At 43.1% G+C, this 23,130-nt stretch overlaps 1 pseudogene; it reads left to right on the top strand.

Moving 5' to 3' along the window:
- The first annotated feature begins 5,989 nt into the window (after positions 1–5,989).
- On the top strand, positions 5,990–6,466 carry LOC125401200 (large ribosomal subunit protein eL32 pseudogene; annotated as a pseudogene).
- Positions 6,467–23,130: the final 16,664 nt, after the last annotated feature.

Raw genomic sequence — 23,130 nt, 5'->3', positions numbered from 1 at the left:
GATTCAACCCCTTGTCAATCAAGGGCCATCTGTAATTTCATGATGAGAGATGAGATTTCATGACCTAATAACCCCCCAAAGTCTTTCCTTGGTACCAATACATTGAAGTCAACACATGAATTTTCAAGGAAGCAACACCCTGACAACAGTAAATGCCTCAAGTTCAGCCTTTCATGCTACATATAAAGAAACTGAGATCACAGTGCAAGTTCAAGGCTGGGACTAGACCATCCCAATTCTTTGTCCTTTTGGTGTGTCCTTAATGATATATACTCCCCAAATTTCCCAGTGGAGGAAATGCACAGTATGATATGGGCTCCAAGACTAAGCTTCATGTGGAGGCCACCCGCTGGGGCTAGCCTGCCGCTCTTCCCATCATAACCTTGCCATCTGAGGAGAACTCTCTTTCCCGTCACCTTCCAGACCATCTGACAATCCTTCCCCACTGGTCTACTGTTTCTGCTACCCCATGTATGTACTGTTTGGGACATTGGAAGTACCCGGGAAGATTTAAAATTTCACTAGGATCAGATCACATAGAGACCTGTTAAATGGGAATCTCAGAATGAAAGAATCAGGCTCTGGAGTTTTTGAGGAGCCAGGTGCGCTGATGTCCCGCCAACCCTGGAGCGCCTGTTTCCAATCTCTTTCTCTGCCTTGATTCTTAGATGCCTCTGAAATCTCTCCCTGATGCAACCTTGGGCCCCTCCATCTTTTGCATATTTTTATCAGTGACATTTTCTTGGGGAGTAGAAAATACCATTTTTGTCTCTTTAAGATGCTGGAGGGACACTAGTGATACCTTAGTCTGCTTTTCCCTGCCAGTGCCCATCACAGGATGTGACATAGAGCTAATGCTCCATAAACATTAGGAAAGTCTCCTCTCAGCTCTCATGAAATGAATGCATCTTGATGAGGTCTCATAGCCACGTCATTCTCTGCAAACCCACCTCCTGCTTAAGTCCGGTGCCTTCATCATCTCCTCCTGAAGCAGTACTAACCCCTCCTAATTTGGCTGGCTTTCTCTCTTGGGTCAGCTCAGAACTTCCCACCATCTCACTAACCCTGAGACAGATCATTTCTACTAAAGCTTGAACGTAATCAAATCTAGCATTTATAGCATAAAACCCTGCCTTGTTTTCTTTATATATAAAAATATCTACAAGTCACCATTGATTCAAGCCCAGGTTTATTAAAATTTGGGTTTAATATATAAAATTAGCCAACTGCAAATATTTTTTTCCAATAGAATTACAAATGTTCTCTGTCTGGCAGAAAAGGCAGCTTTACCCGGTAATTTATAAACTGATTAAGATATGTAACTTTTTTTAGAAAGAAGGAGGAGAAGGTGCATTTAAACAGAGGAACCTTATAGGGAGAAACAATCCTTCCCTCAAAAAGACATGAGTTATTAAGAAACAAATTTCAATACTGGGCGTGGGACGCCTCCTTGACGGTATTGGATAGGCCAGGGGACCCCAGAAACAAAGACTCCCCCACCCCCTGGCAAGCGACAGAGGCTGCTGTCATTGCTCTTGGTTACCTACCATAACTAGGGAGGAAGATCCTGTTGCTGGAGACACAGCACACTTTGGTTGAAGGACTTAGAGAAACAAACTAGAGCTCACCTGGATACTTCCTCCCTGCTGGCTACCTTCTCTACTGCTGGTGGGTGCTACACAGGGCGCTACTGAACAAAAACCTCCAATTTGAGGTTTGTATTAGGAGAGAAAAGTCATGCCTAGTATACTATCAATCTGGTAAAAACCCATATTGGGGTAGTCATATAACCTTCCGCTGTCTCATTCAGTGAGCACGGTCTCAAACTGCTTTCTAAATATTTATGTTTACGCCTATTTATTATTAAGTGCTGCTTTCAGTCCTTGTCAGAGATGCTTTTTCTTGCAGTTGGTTACCATGAATACAAAGTCATGACTGGCCAAATAAATGACTGTGGGATATTCAGCCCTAAATGGGACATCTGTGTCGGTCTTTACAAACCCCCAGGAGCGCTGTGGAAACGGGGAGAGAAAGAAGGAAAGAGGAACGAGCTGGGGAAAGAACGAAGTCTTCTGGACATGAGACGTCAGCCACACTCAAGGAGTCGTGGCATCTGTGCTTACATGAGTAAGGTCAAGTAAGGCAGCATTTCCGTGTGGATGGAGGAAGGGTTCATGATGCCCTCCCCCTTCCCAATGACTGTTGCTGGCCGCTGAGAAAGGAGTGAAGGTTGGGCATTTTCTTTTGAAGGTGTAGCCACCGGTTGGTTGCTCATGTAGATGGCCCCAAACAAAGAAGGAAGAAAGCAGCAGCAGCAATAGCAGAAGAAAAACAAATGAGGAGGAGGAGGAGAAAGAAAAGCAAAAGACGAACAAGAAGAACAAGAAGACAAAGACCTGAACGTGGGAGATGTGTTAGAAGGCCCAGGCAGAGTGCTATAGCAGGCCCCCCAGAACTTAGTAGGCCACAATTGATGCCGTGGTGCAATTAAGCCTTGAAACTCAGCACATAGAAGTACCACCAGTTAGAATGAGAACAAAGGCCTAATCCATCAAAGTCCATAGCGCTGGGAAAGTCCCTAAATATACTAACCTTGCTTTTTTGGCTTCTGTAGTTTTGTTTCTAGCTAATTGTTCTGGCTAACTGGGGTGTGTCCCATGATGTGGTTTTGTGTTTAAAAGCTTACCCTGAGAAAGACTCAGGACAGCATAGGAGTACCAAGCACCCAGGGTAGTTGCCAGACAGCTAATAAAGACATTCTGTTGACTTAAACAGATGCCTGAGCAGGCTTCTCTGGTGGATACCTCGCAATAGTGGGAGGGATGAGCACAGGGGTGGGGTATGAACAAAATATATTACATACAAGTATGAAATTGTCAAAGAATAAATTCTAAAATGTTCTGAAAATAAAAAAGGAATTAGAGTTAGCCCCAGAGGTTTGTTTTTTTTTCTTGTTCTAAAACAGTTACAAATCCTGTGTATCATCTCTCAGCTTCCTTCTGTTAATTAATTACATACGTTTTTAATCTCTCAAAGTTTTTGAACCAGTTTTTGACATTTTTGTCTCCATAATCAATGAGGTTTTATTTTTAATCTCTGACACAGACCCAGTGATTATTTGTTTGGGAGCTTTTTAGCAAAATTCTATTTCAGTGAACCAGGGATGTAACTCAGTAGTGCAGTGGCTGGTTAGCATATGCAGGGCTGTGATTTAGACACAAACACGCACAAAAATCAAAGAACAAAGGAAGAGAAAAATGCAATTTGTCATTTCATACCAGAAACTCTACCACGCTGCATATTGGCCAGTAGAGATTGATGAAGAAATCTTGTCTCTTGTCATACTAAATCCCAAACTCTCCATTATGCCCACATCTGTCCAAGGCTCTCCTGGTCCCCCAGGCCATTCTCCAAGGCTCCTGGGAAGGCTCTGTGGACATCAGCTGTGTCCTCCTTTAAGTCTCCGCCTTAAGGTCCTGATGTCTTCCCACTGGTGGGGGGCAGGGAGGGGAACAGGCCTTGCTCTGCCTTCTACCAGCTCAGCTCTGCCTTTTACCTTAGTTCAATGCCCAACCAATGGGTGTTTATTATTTGTTTAATTAGAAACAATCAGTCTTTAGTAACCCAGTATTTCAACACTTTGCCTCAGCCAAACTCTAAATAATCTAGTAGGATGATGACTGGGGTATTTCCAAACTTTTTTTTTTAAAAAAACCACAAAAGATGACTGAAATTGAACAGACATTTATTGAGTATCTTTTAGATGCCAAAACCTAAAATGAATATGGCATAGAATTAGGGTAACGTCTTGGCAGTAACTGGACTTGCTTCCTAAGCCTCTGTGCTCTGTTTAAAAAGAAACATTAAATTCTAAATGAGCTACTTGCTGAGTGCTACACAGACTGAGTTTAACAAGCATTTTCCTTGGCCTATGTGTCTTTCTGAGGTGGAAACACTGATAGCCGCAGAGTTCTCAGCCAGCTGTGGCTGCCAAGCTCCCTGGACTGGATCCCTGCAGTGAAGGTAGCCACTGGCCAGAGGGTGTCCCGTGCCCTATGCCTATGGATAGAATATGGATTAAGATCAGCCTTTGCCAGAGTGCCCTGTCCCTATGAATAGAATATGGATTTACACCAGCCTTTGTCAGGATTTTTCCTGGCTTTAATAGCATTGTATTCTCACAGTTCCCTTTCTGCCACCATTCCACAAGCCCAACTCAACTGTGACGAAAGGTGGAAGTTAACTCCTGAGTAGAAACCATCTATTGTATCAAAGGAAAGAGTTGGAGCCCACCCAACGTCTCACCAATATTGCAAAAATGATGTCCCACTTGTTGCTTTGGGCTTCAAAGGGATATTTTGTTTTAATGACCTGCTGTCTAATTAATCAGCCTCCACCCCTCTCAGCTGCAATTACTGACTACTGATGGAAATAAGAAAACACCCGAAATTTGCCATTTCCCTTTTGGATGCCAACAGTGTGGAAATCTTCCCATGTAAATCAAGACAGGGTGTGGATGGGTTCTGGGCTCCAACAAGTCTGCCGTCTAACCTCAGAACTCAGACTCAACCGTAGCGAGCTCAAGGCCTCCAGGGACCGCCAAGGTCATAAACCTTCTTACCCTTTCCCATTCCCATCTGTCATACAGAAGGCATGGCTCTTGCCGCATTCAGCCAAGCGAGGCTGAAGCCGCTGAAACCAACCACTTGCTGTCACACAACTGACTGACTCCACAGGAAGCCCAGGCCTTCCAACCTCTGCCCTTCCTAGGCTGTATGGCTTTGAGGAAATCATTCACCTACCCGGACTCACTTCCTTTATTTGTAACATTTGCAACAACAACTTATAGTTATGATTATAATAATCTTTAAATAGCGAGAATATTGTCCTAGTTAAGAGTGCCCTGCAGCTGGGAGGATGGCTCAGCCTTTAAGAGCTCTTGCAGAGAACTAGAGCTAGACTCCCAGTGGCCACATTAGGGAGCTCACAACTGCCTGGAACTACAGCCCCCACGGTTCCGACACCCACTGCTGGCCTCCATTGGTACTCACGTGTGTGTGCACATGAATGAAGATTAAACTAGGGACTAGAGAAACGGTTCAGCAGTTAAGAGCACTGGCTGTTCTTCCAGAGGACCCAGGCTCAATTCCCAGCACCAACATGGCAGCTCACAACTATCTGAACCTCCAGTGCCAGGGGATCCGACATCTTTACACCAATGCATATAAAATAAATTATTCTAAAGAGTTTTTAAAAGAATAAAACAAAGCTCTTTTTTTAAAGAGGGCTTCGTCATTCACTGGAAGTATGACACAGGCAAATAACTTCATGTCCGTGAGCCTCAGATTCTTTATCTACAAAACGGGGTGATGAAAACAGTACATAATTTACATGGTTATTGTCAGCATGAAGGGAACTAATATGTATGAAGCAAGTTCGGTGTTTGGTATGTGCTATGTACTCCCAGTGTTAGCTGCTGTTAATGCTATTCTCATTATCAATATTAGTGCTCTTAAAACTGTATCAGTGAGTATGTCTTCCAAATGTACCTTTTTTAACACTTACATTCGCATTATAAGTGGTAGCTTATAGCTGTGTTGTTGATAAGACATGAGACTCAGATGCAGTAAATTTTTAAAGGCAATAACAGTAGTAGGAAGGCCAGAATATAAAAACCTCTGAGATGACCAATGCAAAATGTCAGGCCTAGTGCAGTAGAGTTTATAATTATTATTTAAAATGGAAAATAGATGCTATGGAATAAGACAAGCATCTCACTCGACCCTAATTCCAATTTACTTTTACAACTCAAATTCCAAAAGAAAAACATGCCCCCCCCCTGAAAAAAAGCCCCAACTTTCCCTCACCAGAACTTAATAAACAGGAGATGCTTGAGAAAAAGGTGCCTAAGAGACTTTAACTCAGAGGCTACAGCAAACCCCAGCTCTCTTATCCTACACAGCATAGAAAATTCAGAACCACGGCCATCTCCTTTGCGGCATCATGGCTGCCCTCCGGCCTCTGGTGAAGCCCAAGATCATCAAAAACAGGACCAAGTAGTTCATCCGGCACCAGTCAGATCGATATGTCAAGATTAAGCGAAACTGGCGGAAACCCAGAGGTATTGACAATGGGGTGCGGAGAAGATTCAAGGGCCAGATCCTGATGCCCAACATTGGTTACAGGAGCAACAAGAAAACCAAGCGCATGCTGCCTAGCAGCTTCCGGAAGTTTCTGGTCCACAACGTCAAGGACCTGGAAGTGCTGCTGATGTGCAGCAAGTCTTACTGTGCTGAGATTGCTCACAATGTTTCCTCCAAGAACCGAAAAGCCACCGTAGAAAGAGCAGCACAACTGGCCATCAGAGTCACCAGTCCCAACGCCAGGCTACGCAGTGAAGAGAATGAGTAGATGGCTTGCATGTGTGTTTTATTTGTGTTTAAATAAAACTACAAAAACTGCAAAAAAAAAATTCAGAACCACCTCCCTGCCGCCAAAATACAGGCACAGACATAGATACATATACATGCACACGCACAAACACATATGCATGCACACATACACACACACACACTTGTGCACACACATGTACTCATGTTCACACACAGAAACACACACACACACATGAACACAAATACGTACAGAAACATGAGCATTACACACATTCTGGAAGAGAAGGCTGATGTCATCCTGCCCAGGTCCTGGCTGAAAGTTCCTCTGCTCCCCACTCACCTCTAAGAACCCGTGGCTGCATTTCTGCTGTCTGTTCTTCCCCAAAGAGAAGGACGAGACACTTCCTCTTGGTCCCTATGCAGGCAAGATTTCATACATACAGGATAGAGCTTTCATTGAAGGTTCAAGGACGAATACAACACAACAGAAACAGACGAAAACTTACAATTGCCTCCTCTTTTCAGTACTGTCGACTCTTCAGGCTTTGACTGAGGGTCATTTTCCCTAGGCCCGAGGTCATTTAAGTTTATCCCTTCTTCTCTGAGCTTCACATCAATTTAACAGTTCATCTGCCAAACACATACGATAACTCAAATTCTATTCTAGAAATCAATTTTTCTCTGTTTGTTTGTTTGTTTCAATTTTCCCAACCTCCAGCCATGTTCCTTAAAGTGGGTCCTACCATAGTGCCCGTCCATAAACTTTGGTTCCCAGACCATGACGAGATAAATATAAATGCTAATTTTCATAGTAACTGAATCTAAATAACAAAAAACATGGGACTTGCTCTTTCCAGTCTTTATTTTATGTCTTTAATAATACATTGTATTGTGTTTTACAAAAGTAACAGTCCAGGAAGCATTGGTATGCTAAAGCTGGCTCTTTACTATAAGTTATTAACAGGAACAGGTGTAGACTGGCCCAAGAAGCTTGCCTTATACAATCCAAATATCCCTTTATGTAGTCCTGAAGGGAAGAACAGTTTTTCCACATCAAAGAAGTTCTGCTAGCCACCCAAGGCAACCAGCTTGACACTGGAAATACATTTCTTCTTCCCAACAGTTACAAAACAAATTATTGGTGTAGCTTATGGGTGTAGAACAGACTTTGGTGATAACAAGTGATCTCTTTCCACCATCCCTTGAGTTTGTGACTCACTTTGCTCTGCACCAGCGCCATTTCCTTCCTTCCCCATAACATCCCAAGCCAGCAGCATCAGCGCAAGCCCCACTTCACACATGAGACAGCCAAGGCTCTGTGTAAAAGTCTGGCATGCGGAGATCCAGTGAAAGCAGGGCTTTGCTTCCAAAGTCCATGCCTTATACCACGTCAGAATAGGATAAGGTCATCATCTATTTCTGTGACGGTAGACTCAAACCGATAGATCCCCAAAATCCATGTTACCTTGATCCAAACGGCCCTCCAATGTTTCTAGCTAGTTAACATAACTAGCTAGGTCTTTCTCTGTTTCCATGCTGCGGTACTTGAGGTGCACACACACACACACACACACACACACACACACACACGCATGCATGCACATGAACACACACATGTGCCTCTCCTTTGTTCTTTGCCAGTTCTGCTTCAGGGCTTTGCCTGCCTACCTACAATCTTCTTGATTCCGTAGGAAAATGCTCAGGGTCTCCCTGGGACGAGCATTAAGAACAAAAGACAGAACTCAGAAAAGCGCCCTGAGCTTGCCCAGCAGCGTCCCCATCTTGAACTCTGTTGTCTAATGTGTGCTCTTTTCTAATAAGGCAGGCATTCTGGATTGGCACTAAATGCCTTCTTGGGCATGACTACATGCCGACAAAAGATGACCAGAACAAGTATTAAGCAAGAGTTGAAAAACAATTACAGTTTTAATCTCATTAAACTGTTGCCCAAAAGAAAACCAGAGGGGGTTCTTAGAACCTTGCTTCTGTAATTCTGATTTCTTCCATTTTTATAGCGTATAAATAATTAAAATTATGCCCACAATACATTTGGCTTCAGTCAGCAGGCATACTGAAGAATATTACATTTAGTAATTTACATACACTGGAAACATAATACATTAGATTATCCAGAAAGCTAAAAGCAGCGAGCAACATGGACAGATCTCTTATGTAATGTCTGCACAAGCTGATTGCAGGCACAGAAAGAGAGCTTACATTTTCCTAGGAATCATTTTCTTGCAAATGAAACATTTAATTATGGAGCAGAGTCCATAAATAGACCATTAACACTGGGAGGGGGAATGGATGCAGCTATATTGCTGGATTAGCAGGGGAATAGCCTACAAGAAATTCATCAATGCCATAGATAATTAATTACAGCTCACCTTCTCCCCACATAGCCATGCCTTTATCAGTCAGTGTTGGGGAAACAGCAGATGGTCGACCGGATACAGAATGCAATTTTCTGTCAACTCATTACTTACAGAATCACAGACTAGGTACGAGACCCCTGGAAGGTCACCTAGACCATTCCCCTGTGTCCAGAATAGTCCCCACCAGAACTGTCCCAGGCATGTGAGTCTGTCTCTCCCTTAGTCAGAAAGCATGCCCAGGAAAAGAAATTTCACTATCTATAGAGACCTGGGATCCCAGGAACTTGGAATCCTTCCATTAGGAGGTGGTCCCTATAGATGACAGTCTTCAGCACCCTTTTCTCTTTGGTACTTGGATTTATGGATTTGTATCCATAGGGAGTGCTGAAGCCCCTGAATCTACGTGGTCTCCTGAGCTTCACAGGGACATTTTCCTGCAGGCATTCATAGTGACTTTTATTCTATCCTTGTGAAATAGAAACGGTGAAACTGTAAACTCACAAAGCCAGCTTCCAATGACACACCTCCACTGTGAGATAGCTGGACACTCTGTGAAGAATGGTTTAATAGAGTTGAGATGATATGATAGTTTACATAAGCGACCCCCAAAATTCCACCAAGGAGCTTCTACAACTCATAAACACTTTCAATAATGTAGCAGGATACAAGATTAACTCAAAAAAAAATCAGTAACCCTCCTGTACACAGATGATAAAAGGGCTGGGGAAGAAATCAGAGAAACATCACCCTTCACAATAGCCACAAATAGCATAAAATATCTCGGAGTAACTCTAACCAAACAAGTGGAAGACTTGTATGACAAGAACTTTAAATCTTTGAAGAAAGAAATTGAAGAAGACACCAGAAAGTGGAAAGATCTCCCATGCTCTTTGGTAGGCAGAATTAACATGGTAAAAATGGCAATCTTACCAAAAGCAATCTACAGAGTCAATGCAATGCCCATTAAAATCTCAGCAAAATTTTTCACAGACCTCGAAAGAACGGTACTCAACTTCATATGGAAAAGAAAAAAACCCAAAATAGCCAAAACAGTCCTGTACAATAAAAGAATTTCTGGAAGCATCACAATCTCTGACTTTAAACTTAACTACAGAGCTACAGAACTGGAAACAACCTGATATTGGCATAAAAACAGACAGGAGGACCAATGGAATTGAATAGAAAACCTGGATATTAATCCACACACTTTCAAATGCCTGATTTTTGACAAAGGAGCAAAAAATATCAAATGGAAGAAAGAAAGCATATTTAACAAATGGAGCTGGCATAACTGGATATCAACATGTAGAAGAATGAAAATAGATCCATGTCTATCACCATACACAAAATTCAAGTCCAAATGAATCAAAGACCTCAACGTAAAGCCAGCCACACTGAACCTTACAGAAGAGAAAGTGGGAAGAACACTTGAATGCATTGGCACAGGAGACCACTTCCTAAATATAACCCCAGCAGCACAGACACTGAGAGAAACAATTAATTAATGGGACCTCCTGAAACTGAAAAGCTTCTGTAAAACAAAGGACACAGTCAACAAGACAAAACGACGGCCTACAGAATGGGAAAAGATATTCACCAACCTCACATCAGACAGAGGTCTGATCTCCAAAATATACAAAGAACTCAAGAAATTGGTCATCAAAAGAACAATAGTCCAATTTTTTAAAAAATGGAATACAGACCTAAACTGAGGATTCTCAACAGAGGAACCTAAAATGGCTGAAAGATACTTCAGGAAATGCTCAACATCCTTAGTCATCAGAGAAATGCAAATCAAAACAACTCTGAGATTCCATCTTACACCTGTAAGAATGCCCAAGATCAAAAACACTCATGACAACTTATGCTGGAAAGGTTGTGGGATAAAGGGAATACTTCTGCATTGCTGGTGGAAGTGCAAGCTGGTAAAGTCGCTTTGGATGTCAGTGTGGCAATTTCTCAGAAAATTAGGAAACAGCCTTCTTCAAGACCCAATAATACCACCTTTGGATATATATCCAAAGAAGGCCCAACTGTGCCACAAGGACATGTGCTAAACTATAGCATATTGTTTGTCATAGCAAGAACCTGGAAACAACCTAAATGCCCCTCAACCAAAGAACAGATAAGGAAAATGTGGTACATTTACACAATAGAGTACTAAACAGCAGAAAAAATAATAACATTTTGAAATTTGCAGGCAAATGGATGGATCTAGAAATCATCATTTTGAGTGAGGTAACCCAGACCCCCAAAAAAAGTATAATATGTACTCACTCATAAGTGATTTTTAAACATAAAACAAAGAAAAACAGTCTACAAATCACAATCCCAGAGAACCAAAACAACGAGGACCCTAAGAGAGACATACATGGATCTAATCTACATGGGAAGTAGAAAAAGACAAGCTCTCCTGAGTACATTGAGAGCAGAGGGACCTTGAGAGATGGTTGAAGGGGAGGGAAGAAGCAGGGAGGGGAGCAGAGAAAAATGTAGAGCTCAATAAAAAATCAATAATAAAGAGTTGAACGGCCAATAGCTAGGCAGGAGGTATAGGTGGGACATCCAGGCAGAGAAAGAAGAAGTAGGAGATGAATCTAGGAGAGAGGGAAAAGCCAATGAGACAAGGAGGGAGTCAGACATACAGAGTGAAAGAAGGGTAAAAGCCACACGGTAAAATGTAGATGAAGAGAAACAGGTTCATTTAAGTTATGAGTTACTGGGACAAGCCTAAGCTAAGGCTGGGCTTTCATAATTAATAAGTCTAACAGCCCAGAGAAAAATCCAGCTTCATACTTCCTTCCAACAAGGTCACACCACTGAAGCCTACCCAAACAGTGCCATCAACCTGGGACCAAGTTCAAACGCTGAGCCTGCAGGGAAATTCACATTCAAACCCCTACAGATGCCACCTTGACATACCAAAGACTTACCTCATTCCATTCCGGGAGGGGAGAAGATTCTCTCACCTTTGCAACAGCTGTAATTGCCTAAAACAGAACTGTCCCTATAGAGGTGACAGTGGCAATGAAAACAACAGCTGTGGATTGTGCAGGTGTCCCCCAAAGATCTGTCTGTTAAAAACTTGGTCCCTAGCTCATGAAGTTATTGGAAGGTGGTGGAAACTTTAAGAGATGGGCCCTTGTGAGAAGTTATTTCATTGGGGCATGGCCTTTATGGCAATATTGGGATGTTTATTCCTAATGGCAGTGTCCTCCCTTTCTCTCTTTTCCAGACCATGAAGTGAAGAGGCTCCCATTGCCACATACTCCAGCCGTGATGTCTTGTGCTGCCACAAACCCAAAACCATATGGATGGTCAGGGGACCATGTGCCGTGAGTGTAAATCAATCATTTTCCTTATCAGTCTGGTTATCTAGATATTGGTGGGATAAATCTAAGAAATGACTACGAGGTAAAGGGCGAAGGGGTACTCTCAACTGAAGCCAACATGCTCCACTCACCACTGGAGTTTGAGGAGTCTGTCTTGTGCTTCCATCTTTAAGATTATGAGCACTGTAACATCTTCGCCTTGACTTTGAGTGTCTGGTAGAATGATCAGTTTCTCCAGGCCATTTCTGCCCCTCTAGGCTGACAGGTCCTGGTTTTTCTGTCTGTCCTTCCTCTATTGCCTCGGCCTCCTTTTTGTCTCACCTCCACAACCACCATTAACACTCTCTGAAAATAACAAGCACTAAACAATGCAGTTGACAAACACTACAAGCACAAAACATGGAGTGTTTGTGCTCCATTTACCAGCACAGTGTTGTGCCTTAGCTACGCTCAACATTTTCCCAAATATCTGCATTATATCACCTATCTGGCTCCTATTAGAGAGAGCACATATGTGCTCTCTCTCTGTCTCTGTCTCTCTCTGTCTCTCTCTCTCTCTCTCTCTCTCTCTCTCTCTCACACACACACACACACACACACACACACACACGAAATCACGGCTCTAGCTCATTATCATAATGTGCACCTTATGCCAATGTTTATAAGGACATTGGGAAGGAGACCCACAAGAGTGTCAGAAATGAAGATTACTTGAATCTGTTTTTCCTTTCCTCTTGTCCCTACTTTTCTGCTCTTCTTCGGTCTACAGAGGAAGACGCCCCTTTAACTCTCAAGTGTATTATTCCTAGCCTAAAATTATGATCTGATGTCACAGCCATCATGGCAGAGGGAAACATCTGGAAACACCACAGTAATCCAAGCAAGCAGACTTTCAACTCTAAGTTTAGTTGCAACTAGAGATTATTAAGGTTATTTCAGAATGTGTTCTTACTACATTCTGTTTCCCTCTGCAACTCCTGTGCCTCTGAGGCAACTATTTTAATGACCCACACAGTCACAGCCAGGCATGCACTACAGACATATGCAGCAGGCATACACAATTTGTTACTTCAGGTAAGAGAAAAGAGCAACACCAGGATTCAAAGGAACAGACTGTCAAAGCTCCCAAACAGGCTAGAAGAGCAGAAATGCATAGTTAACCCTTTCCAGAAAACCCATCATAACAGAGAAAAAGCAAAACCAAAAGATATGTAGGTGATTAGTTCATGCTATTATCATTTACTTTGAATTTTAATGACATACAATTTCACCACTTGTCAAAAAATCATCAAACATTTTCTCAAAGTGGTACTATTAGAATCCCTCAATACATAAATATACATACATGTAGAATTGCTTGTGACCATGTCTTAATACAAACATACACGTAGAATTATTTATAACTAGTTCTTAATATGTTTTAAAACCTCATGATTGTATCAACTATACATATATATATATATATATACATTCGTAGATAAAAAGTATGCATACCGCAAGTTACACCCGTTTGTATCCCCTATTGCACACATATTAGACTCTTACAATGAATAGTGAAGGAATTAGACTTTCAGTACAAATGCCATGGAGAGGCATTGGCATCAGTGGCCAGCTTTACCCCTCCCTTTGGTTTCTAACAATATGAGAACAAACCTATTAATTATGGGCAATTTCATGAGGAATTTCTTCCTCATCATTGTATGTGGAATATGCATCACAGTGGGGAGATTTATGGGGCTGATTTGAATCTCTCTGCCATGGAGCATGCATCAGCGCTCACCTCTAAAGGTGATACGCTTTATGCACCCATTGTTTCTTGTGATCACAGGACTCACCCAGCCAAACAACCACATACCCAAAGCCCAAAAGCAAAACCCACACTGGAGGAGGGAGCTATTGAGGGTTCTGTTAGGGACTCCTAATCAATGGCCCATAACTGGGAGCAATTTCAAATACAGTTGATGATGAAAAGCTAGAACTTCAGCAGAGAAAAAAGATCTCAGTGGTATAGCAGATCCCCTATAGTGATCCCCCAAGTATGACCTTGTCTAAGTCACATAAACAGAGTCCAGACTCATACTTTAGAATTTGACCTTTCCTCTGCAGAATATGAACTTCATACATAGAACTGAGGCTATTCACAGACATGGTTTAAAGTTGACACTGGGACAAGGGGACCTCTCCATGTCCTCTCAGGTCTGCCAAGCAGGCCACCTCACTAGAACCTCGGGAAGACCCTTATGAGTTTCCATGGGCAGTGGTAGCTTCTGCTATAGAGCCAAAAGAGTGTTTGGTGCGAGAAGCCTTTGGCAACTGATTTTCAGCCACTGTTTTCCACCTACCTAATGTGCTCGTATATATTTTTCATATTGGACAAGTATTTTCCAGTACTTGAGCATTCAAAAGTTTTCTACCAGAGATCGGTTCTAACCAACTGAAGTGAACTGTGGTTACATCTGAGCCTTCACTTACTCTTTTGATATTTCTTAGGGGCCTAGTCTACTCAGTGGGGTGTATGAAACTAAATAGGATCAGGATTTATGGTTATGACCATTTTTACTCAAATTATCTTCAAAAAGTTAGAAAGTGATGTAAGGAAAGAAATGCCTAACCATAGCCTTAGTAGAAACTTAAGCCAGGACAATTCCACTCTTCAGTCACTAGGTTTGGGGACAGGGACTCTGACTAAGTAGAAGGGTAACATAACCATCACAGACCGAGACCCTGTGGCTGTAATCAAGAAACAGATCACAGCCTATATGATGTTCAGGACATCATGACATCATGACGAAGGTTTGAGAGTCAGGTGGCCTGATCTAGCTCTTTTTATAACTATTCCCTCTCTCTCTCTCTCTCTCTCTCTCTCTCTCTCTCTCTCTCTCTCTCTCTCTCTCTCTCGTGTGTGTGTGTGTGTGTGTGTGTGTGTGTGTGTGTGTGTGTGTAATTTAGTCCTAGATCTTGTCTCCTAATGCATGTCCACCTGGAACCTCAAAATGTAAGGAAATAAGAATTAGAAGGTATGTAATTAAGGTTCTGAGGATGAAATCACCTTGGGCCTTAATGACATAGGGCCGAGGCAGACTTGGGGGCAGTATTATTTAAACCAATGAATGCCAAGGATATCTAGACATCATTAGATATTAGGAGATCCTAGAAGGAACCAACTCTGCCAATAATTGACTTTGGACTCTGGAACACAGAACTGGAAGGGGGTAGATTTCTACTGCCCTAAAACACCCATTTTGTAGTAGCTTGCTTCACCTACCTTAGAAAATTAATAAGTGAGTTCCAATATTCCTCACCACCACCAGATCTCCCTTCCTCTTGCCTTTGTCTTCCTCTGAATGGTTACCACCTGACCTTTAAACATGTTGCTTCTCAGATTGCAAGCAGGAAGGAGGCAGCAGAGACGTGACTTCCTGTGTGTCCAGTCAGTGATGGAAGCTAGCTGATTCTGTATTAAGTGCCAACTCCACGCACATCTTCCAAAATCCAAGTTTATCAAGTGACATGGTGGCAACCGCAAAATAAGCAATTATACCCCAGAAATTAACAAACACTACGAATCAAGACCTTTTCTCCTTTCACAGCACAGTACTATGGCCTACTCAAGACTTTCCCAGTTCTCTCCACTCTTCCACCTGTCTGATGCCTACTGGTGGATGATGGGATCCAGAAATGTTACCATACAAAGCCGCAGGTATCTCTTCCCAAGAAGGCAATCTTTCAGCTGCGTGCGTCTTTTGAGCTGTGGTCATTGCTGTATTGTTATAAGCGAAGTCATTCTCCCCATGGGCATTCAATTATTTATAACTTTCAAAAACTTCTCTTCTGCAGTTATTCTCCGGGCTTTCATCATGAGCAGGCGACCTTTGAGGGGAATATGGAAAACGATCTGAACCTTAAATCACAAACAGATGAGGGGGCCTGATGAAAATCACACATGTTTGAAAACCATGTGTTTTCACATGAAATAAATAGATGAGATTTTTAATTCATGCTGACTTTAGGCAAGGGTAGCATTTTTAGCTTACTTCATTTCTGGGTAATAAGAAACTGTAAAGAAGAGACTGTGATCAAGATAAATCCTAAAGAAAGCCCTAGGCTTCACACGGTTTCCCTTTTACACCCTTGGCCCCTGAAGCCAGCAATCAGTTTTACTGTGGAAGAGAAAGCCTTCTCTTGTCCACTTTCTGCACACACTGCCAACCCTCCTGCTCACTGCACTATGTGTTTCCCTGCTTTCGGTAGCATCTAGTAGTGTAAGATGCTAAAGGCACATGTGGCCTTCGTATTTTAGTGGGTCGCTGACCACCTTCTCTAAAAACGCCTCAGTTTCCTACCTTTGGAGCACGTGGTGGGTGTGCTCCCAAGACCCTGCTTGCAGTTGGATGGGACCGTGGATCTAATTCTAGTAGAGTACAGAGAAAATGTGACATCATATTCTGGACCAAAGCATTTCGTTACCAGTTTCTTAGCTTTCAGAATTTTCTTTCCCTCTGGTAGTAAAACAGTAAAACGGTAGTTCTGTCATTCTCAGCTCTAGAGGTCTAATCAGCACACACACAACACACACACGCATGCTCGTGCCCACACATACACACGTATAATCAATACCTTTTGTAACATACGTATGCATGCACACACACATATACACGTATAATCAATACCTTTTGCAACATACATGTGCATGCGTGCGCACACACACACACAAGGTGAAATGGTCTTGTAAACACAAGCACAATTCACTTTGAAGACACTGAGATATGGAGGCTTCTTGTAAGCATTGGGAAACTCCGCTTCCCTTCCTATAGGCACATAAGGGGTCAAACAGTGCCAGACTTAGCACCAGTTAAAGCTCAAAAAATAAACCTTGGGGAATCCCCAGCCCAGCAGAGTTCTAAAATCACATCTATTGAAACGCAAAAGGGACCCTACAAATTACCCAAGTCAATCCTTTTATTTACGCCAGCAAAACCTGAGGTCTAGAATGGGGACATCTTTGCCTTAAATCATTCAGCTATTAAAAACAGTGGTAATTTTCGTTATTGCACCTCTTCTACTAGCGAATTTTATCTGATCACAATTTTTCTAGCCTTTGGTGTCCTCGTGATAGGTTTCATCTGGTGCCTTTCTGTTCGAGGGAACAGGTTACACTGGTCCAAAGCAGGCCTTGCTTTCCCCAGAAGCTAAATGTGCCAAGGAGAATCTATATATTCTTCTATTATTCAGATAGCTAAGACAATTGCGATTCAGTGAAAATGATGTTATATCACCCAGATTATTCAAACAATTACCTCAGGTCTGTTTGCTTTAGAGGTGAATCCCAGAGCAATAATTACTTATTTCTTAGATTTCATTTTCCCCAGAGACCTTAAATTCTATTAGTGTCAAATAGAGGAAAACATCCCTTAGAATGTTAGCAAGGGGCTACTAAAGAATAAAATCCTTTCTCTGAACCCATTTAGATGCTAAAATGTCAACTCTAGAATTATTCATTATGCAACAGCGCCTGGCTGTGAAATATATATACAGAAATATATATATAGCAGAAATATAGCACAAACTACATGTATATGTATATGTATATGTATAATACATATACGTGTACAATATGGTACAAACTACAACCCTCAAAGCATACCTGAAAGATGACCTTCTTATTTACTTTCTCTACTGAGGTCCGCAGTGGGCTAATAGCATCTCTACAGTGTTTGCTTAGGCGACGTGGGGTAGGGAAAAAAGGGCCAATAGAGATGCCAATCATAGGACTCTACCTACAGGGACCACTGCAGAATCGGTGAAAAACAAACTAAGGGTTTGAACCTTCTAGGTACAATTCTTTTCAAAGAGGGAAAATACTTCCTATGCAAATAGAGGAGAAGACTTGAGGTTGTGAGACTCTCTGAAAGAGGGGACAGTTAAGTATTCTCTGACTCGGCCTGAAATGAGACTGGGGTCAGAAAGAGCTGTGTAGAGCCAAACCATACAGAAAGAAGCAGCTGGACAGAGGAACAGGCTGGACCTGAAGTGTCAGGCGATCTTACACACATCCCGTATTCTTCTACCTGAAGCAGTCCTGGGCAGAGACTTAGAATCCAGACTCTGTTTTATCTACTTGGCATTCCAGGATTTTCACCTAATCCTGCGCAAGAAATAACTGCCAAGTGTAGTATGAATTCTTAATGAAACCCAGAGTCAGATATTAGGGGGTGAACGCTGAAGGACCAGGGAAGCAGTGCAGCCAGCCACTAGAGAGACCGTTTACCTCTACCAATGCTCCAACCAAAGGGGCAGTCCTGTCCTGAGACTGCCTCCTCTGACTGAAGGGACGATCCTCAGACTGCATTTGAGCTCCTATATCCTCCTGTCTTATAGTTCTCTCTCTCTCTGCCCAGCCATATCCCTTCCTGTCTCCATCTCCCTAGCACTGGGATTAAAGACATGAGTGAGCCATCACCGCCTGGTCTCTAGTGGTTTAGATCTGCACTCTTATCTTTAGGCAAGTTTTATTTGTTAAAATGCAAACGAACCATCACCGCAACCAAGCCATAAGTCTAGAGAGAATTGTGCAACAGGACCAGGACCCTGAGGGTAAGTGTCTGTGTCCAAAGCCTGTCAAGCATTCTGCTTCTCTTGATGTTTCGCCATGATGTTTAGTTGTATCTGAAACGTGACTTGAGGTGCTGTTCCCGTGTACAGCTGTATTGCGAGACTAAGCAGGTATTCTTATACCCCAAGCACGGTGGGATAGGACTGGGCAAGAGGGCAGGCTTATGAAGCCAGTTTGATGTCCTGGCATTTGTCTTTCCTCATAGAAGGCAGTGCTTTGCCTATGGGTCAGCAGGACTCAGTCATAAATCTGGGTTCAGTTAAAGAGTTGGGCCAGCCACAAGTGTTCTTTACGTTAGGATTTACATGGGGTAAATGGATCAAGAGGACACTGAGACAGATCACTAGGGATCATGCAGTTTATTAGAAGAGTCATTAGTACCATGGGCAGACAGATAGGGAGACAACAACCTGGCAGGGGCTCTGAAAAGAATTCAGGCCCTAGCTCCAAAGACAGGCAGCATAGCAGGGTCTCGGAGAATCTGAGCCCAAGTGTAACCTCTTTGTTTTCTTTTCTAATTAAGCATTTGTTATAAAGAACCTGCAAATAAAAAAAACACCACATACCCAAATTAGCCAGACCCAAAGTCTATATAGCTCTGTGAACATCCATGTAGATATACTAGTCATGCTGAAGCTGTGGAGCTTCAGAACTGGATTTTATATTTTCTATTGTTCTTTTTAAAAATATTACCATGGTGGGATGTCCCGGACAGCTCGCGGAGCAGCTGCAAGTGGCAGCGCCATGCGGCTGGGGAGTCAGGGTCCCCGAGCGAGCGGCAGAGTCAGGTGGCTGGATGCGGTGGACGACAGAGTAAATGGACATAAGGCTATACATAAAGCTAGACATTTATTATTTATAAAAAGGGAGATATAGACAAACATAGAGAGAACAAAGACACACGTACATACGACACGAAACAAACACACACTCACACACGAGAGAAGATGGCGGGGGGGGGAGGGGAGGTCAGAAGTGGCTGGGGTGGGCGTGGTTAGTTCTTAAAGTGTCCCAAAGTAATAACATTTTCACTATTAAATACAGAATTAAACGTTTATTCACCACCCAAAACCAAAACACAGAAGAAAAAACTGACAGATTTCAAATAAGAATAACAATTAGCTTTATATACCTTTTCATGACCCAAGACCATTATTTGCCTTGAGTCTGTTCTCATCATCTGATAGCTACCCTGGTTCTGTTCTCAGCGTGCCACACTGTGCAATGGTATACTGTAAGGACATCGCCATTATGGTGCTGGTGGTCCTGCAGCTTGGAGGTAAACAAATCCTTTTGAAGTTGCCGCTCACCCTTGGTCTGCATTTGCATAACTGAGCCTTGTTCCCTAGCCCGAAGCCCCGGGCCTCAGCGGAATGGTATTCACCAATCAGGACATTTCCGAGCCTCTCCACCCTAGAAAAGCAGCTGCCGCTTGGGCTTTTCTCTCTTTCGCTTTCTCTCTCTTGCCTGCTCTCCCTCTCTCTGTCTTTTCTCTCTCTCTCTTCTCCTTCTCTCTTTCGCTCCTGCTCTCCCTTCAACCGAGAGGCTCCAATAAAATGTGATCAGAGAAGAATCCTCGATTTCGTGGTCATTCTTGCTTGCTGGTCAAGCAGTGCGCCACAGTATACTAGTGCATGTTACACCATATCCACAACATAACATGAAAACATCACCCCTTCTTGTAGGCCTCTGGCTGTGTTGCTTAGATTTGTCAAATTGACACAGATTAGGAGTCCCCCCCCCAAAAGAGGAAACCTCAACTAAGAAATTGCCCCCATCAGATTAGCCAGGGGCATGTCTGTCTGACATTTTCTTGATTAATGATTGCTGGGGAGGACCCAGTCCATGAAAGACAGTATGCCACCCTTGGGCAGGTGGTCCTACGTCATGTAAGAGAGCAAAGAATAAACAGGACTCCTCCATGGCCTCTGCTTTAGTTCCTGCCTCCAGGTTCCTGACTTGAGCTCCTAGGCTACCTTTTGCTGACAATGAGCTGACAGTTTTACACTAAATCAACTCTTTCTTCCCCAAGTTGCTTGGGTCAGAATGTTTGAGAGCTGCATAGATGCAAACTCACACACTGAAAATGGGGTAGTTGACAGCATGGTCTTGCAGCCAGGCTCTCTGCCTCCCAGGCAGAAGTCAGGCAAAGGAGTGGGGACCAGGATGTAGCACCTTTGATGAAAACTTGCTTTCTAGATGGGATGTCATGTTTCTGGCACTAGCAAGCCTGTTAACTAGGGACTCAGACGTCTCCAGAGGTACCTGTCGGGACCTGTGGACGTGTGGAGCTGCTGCAGAGCAGCAGCTAGATTCTAACATTACATTCTTACACCTCGTCAGGGGGACGTGGTTCTCCCGACATGATTCTCTGCTTGTCCGACAAGGTAGCTCAAGCTCGGAGCATGTGAGTGGCAGCGGAAATCCACGGCATTGTTTCAAGTCTCTGCTTCCATGCAATTAACTTCTGTCCCACTGGCTGATTCAAGGCACATGAGCCAGGCCAGAATCGGAGTAGGAGACTTGTGTGAAGTTACAGGCCCATCAGCATGAAGATGACATTAACTAGGCTCCAACCGCACACTTATTCATTATGGCGTCGGATCCTAATGTGTTTTGATCGTTGTCCATTTGTTAAGTACTGGGAAGCTAATTAGAAGATGCTGCAGGAAGGCAGGTTTGTGGACTACTGAAGGTCAAAGTAAGATAATCATTAGAAGACTCTGGAGGGGAGCAGTTGGGTCACTTAGATGGCTCCCTCTTGAGATGGTTTCGTTTCCCAGAGTGAAACCCTCTGGCCTCCTTCTGAGGGTGACTTAGGGCTTCTGGTGCTCCGAAACACAGTCAGAAGGAATTGTGCTAACACAGTTCAATAGACAGATATTCAAGAAAACTAGGCTTTAGTCTCTCCTCTGTACTCCTTGGTCGCCGTATCCCTGTGTGCAGAGCCTCTCAACTTTCTTTCCCAGGGATTGATTTTCTGAACTTTGGGTAATGGGTGAATATGAAGGACACGGGAAGAGACTGAGGAGAGGGGGCAGTTTTCTACCTATGCTGGAGGGGCTTTGGGGTGGTCCATGATCCCAGTGCTCTCGGCTTAAAGTTTCAGACCTCCTCCCCATGATGCTCAAGTGGAGCCTGGCATCTCTCTTCCTGGACTGTTCTCCAGTGTCCCATCTCTCTACAAGCCTGAAAGCTCTAACTCAGACAAGATTCCTCTTAAGGAGCTTGGGAAGGTAAGGTGCAAACCACACATGCTTTCTATTGTAGTTCTTGATTTTTAAGGACATACTTATTTGGATTATGCCAAGTAGGTATTTAACTTTGAAAGAAAATCATATCTGAGGGAAAGAGGAGTTTCATCATTTTTATTTGGGAGGGTAATTCCAATTTGAACTATGGGGTGAGTTCAGTTCCTTTGGCAAATATAATTAGGGCAATGTTCAATCCAAGAATCTCTCCCCACTGTTTCCACTGTTTGGAAAAGGCAAGACAGAGCAGGAAAGGGCAAGATAAAAATGGAGTGTAAGGAGGGAATTGGGAAATAGGAGAGGGTGTTGACTGCATGCAACAGGAAAGCAAAGGGAAGGAAGGCAACCAGCCAGAGACAAGAATAAAACACAAGAGAGAAAGAGAAAGGTGCCAAGAATGGCCCCTAAGTATATGCATGTGGACATGTGTATGAAGATGCAGTGATGAAATCCATTACTTTGTATGCTACCTTTAAAATAATTTGAAGAGGGAGAAGGGAAGAAGGAGAAAAAGAGGAGAAGACAAGCACCTTGCAATCTTACTCATGTTATCACTCACACAGAGAATCGTTTTGTGTCCAGAAACAAAGGGTTCTAGTGGCTGTGGCTTAAGCTATCCCAAGTCTCCTACAGGTACCAGAAGAACCCAGGAACAGGGCAGCTAAACACACCTGGAATTTGTGCATGACCCACAAGTCAGAAGCCACACCTCAAAGCATGCATGATAAGGATCCATGATGTGGGAAGCACGTGTACCCCGATATGATCCAAGCTACGGGACACATGTGTACCTGGCATTCATGACATGAGTGTAGCCATGTCAAGGATGCAAGGCCTTCCCTGGATCAGGTTCAGAGAACTAGCAAAACTTTTCCCTGGTCTAAGTATGGATGCTGAGGACTACTGACTTTTAGCTAAAAACACTACACGCAAAAAGTATCCGCTACATCTTCCTAAGTCCAGTGACTTCACAACCAAACTCCGAGATTGTTCCCACCTACCAAGACTGCCTAGCCTGCATTCTCCATCACGCCATATGTATTAAATCTGATGATTATCCAGGTTGCTGATACGTCTCCATTCGGGAACAAGGCCCACCCAATCACTTTTTCATTTTAAGTTACTTGTGTCTGTCTGCCGTCAACTCCCATCTCTCCCAGGGAAGTT

The sequence above is a fragment of the Myodes glareolus genome, chromosome 8 (assembly GCF_982192425.1).
Source record: "Myodes glareolus chromosome 8, mMyoGla1.1, whole genome shotgun sequence".
Classification (NCBI taxonomy): Eukaryota; Metazoa; Chordata; class Mammalia; order Rodentia; family Cricetidae; genus Myodes; species Myodes glareolus.
Note: the sequence above shows the minus strand (reverse complement) of the source record. Positions and strands in the feature narration are given on the sequence as shown.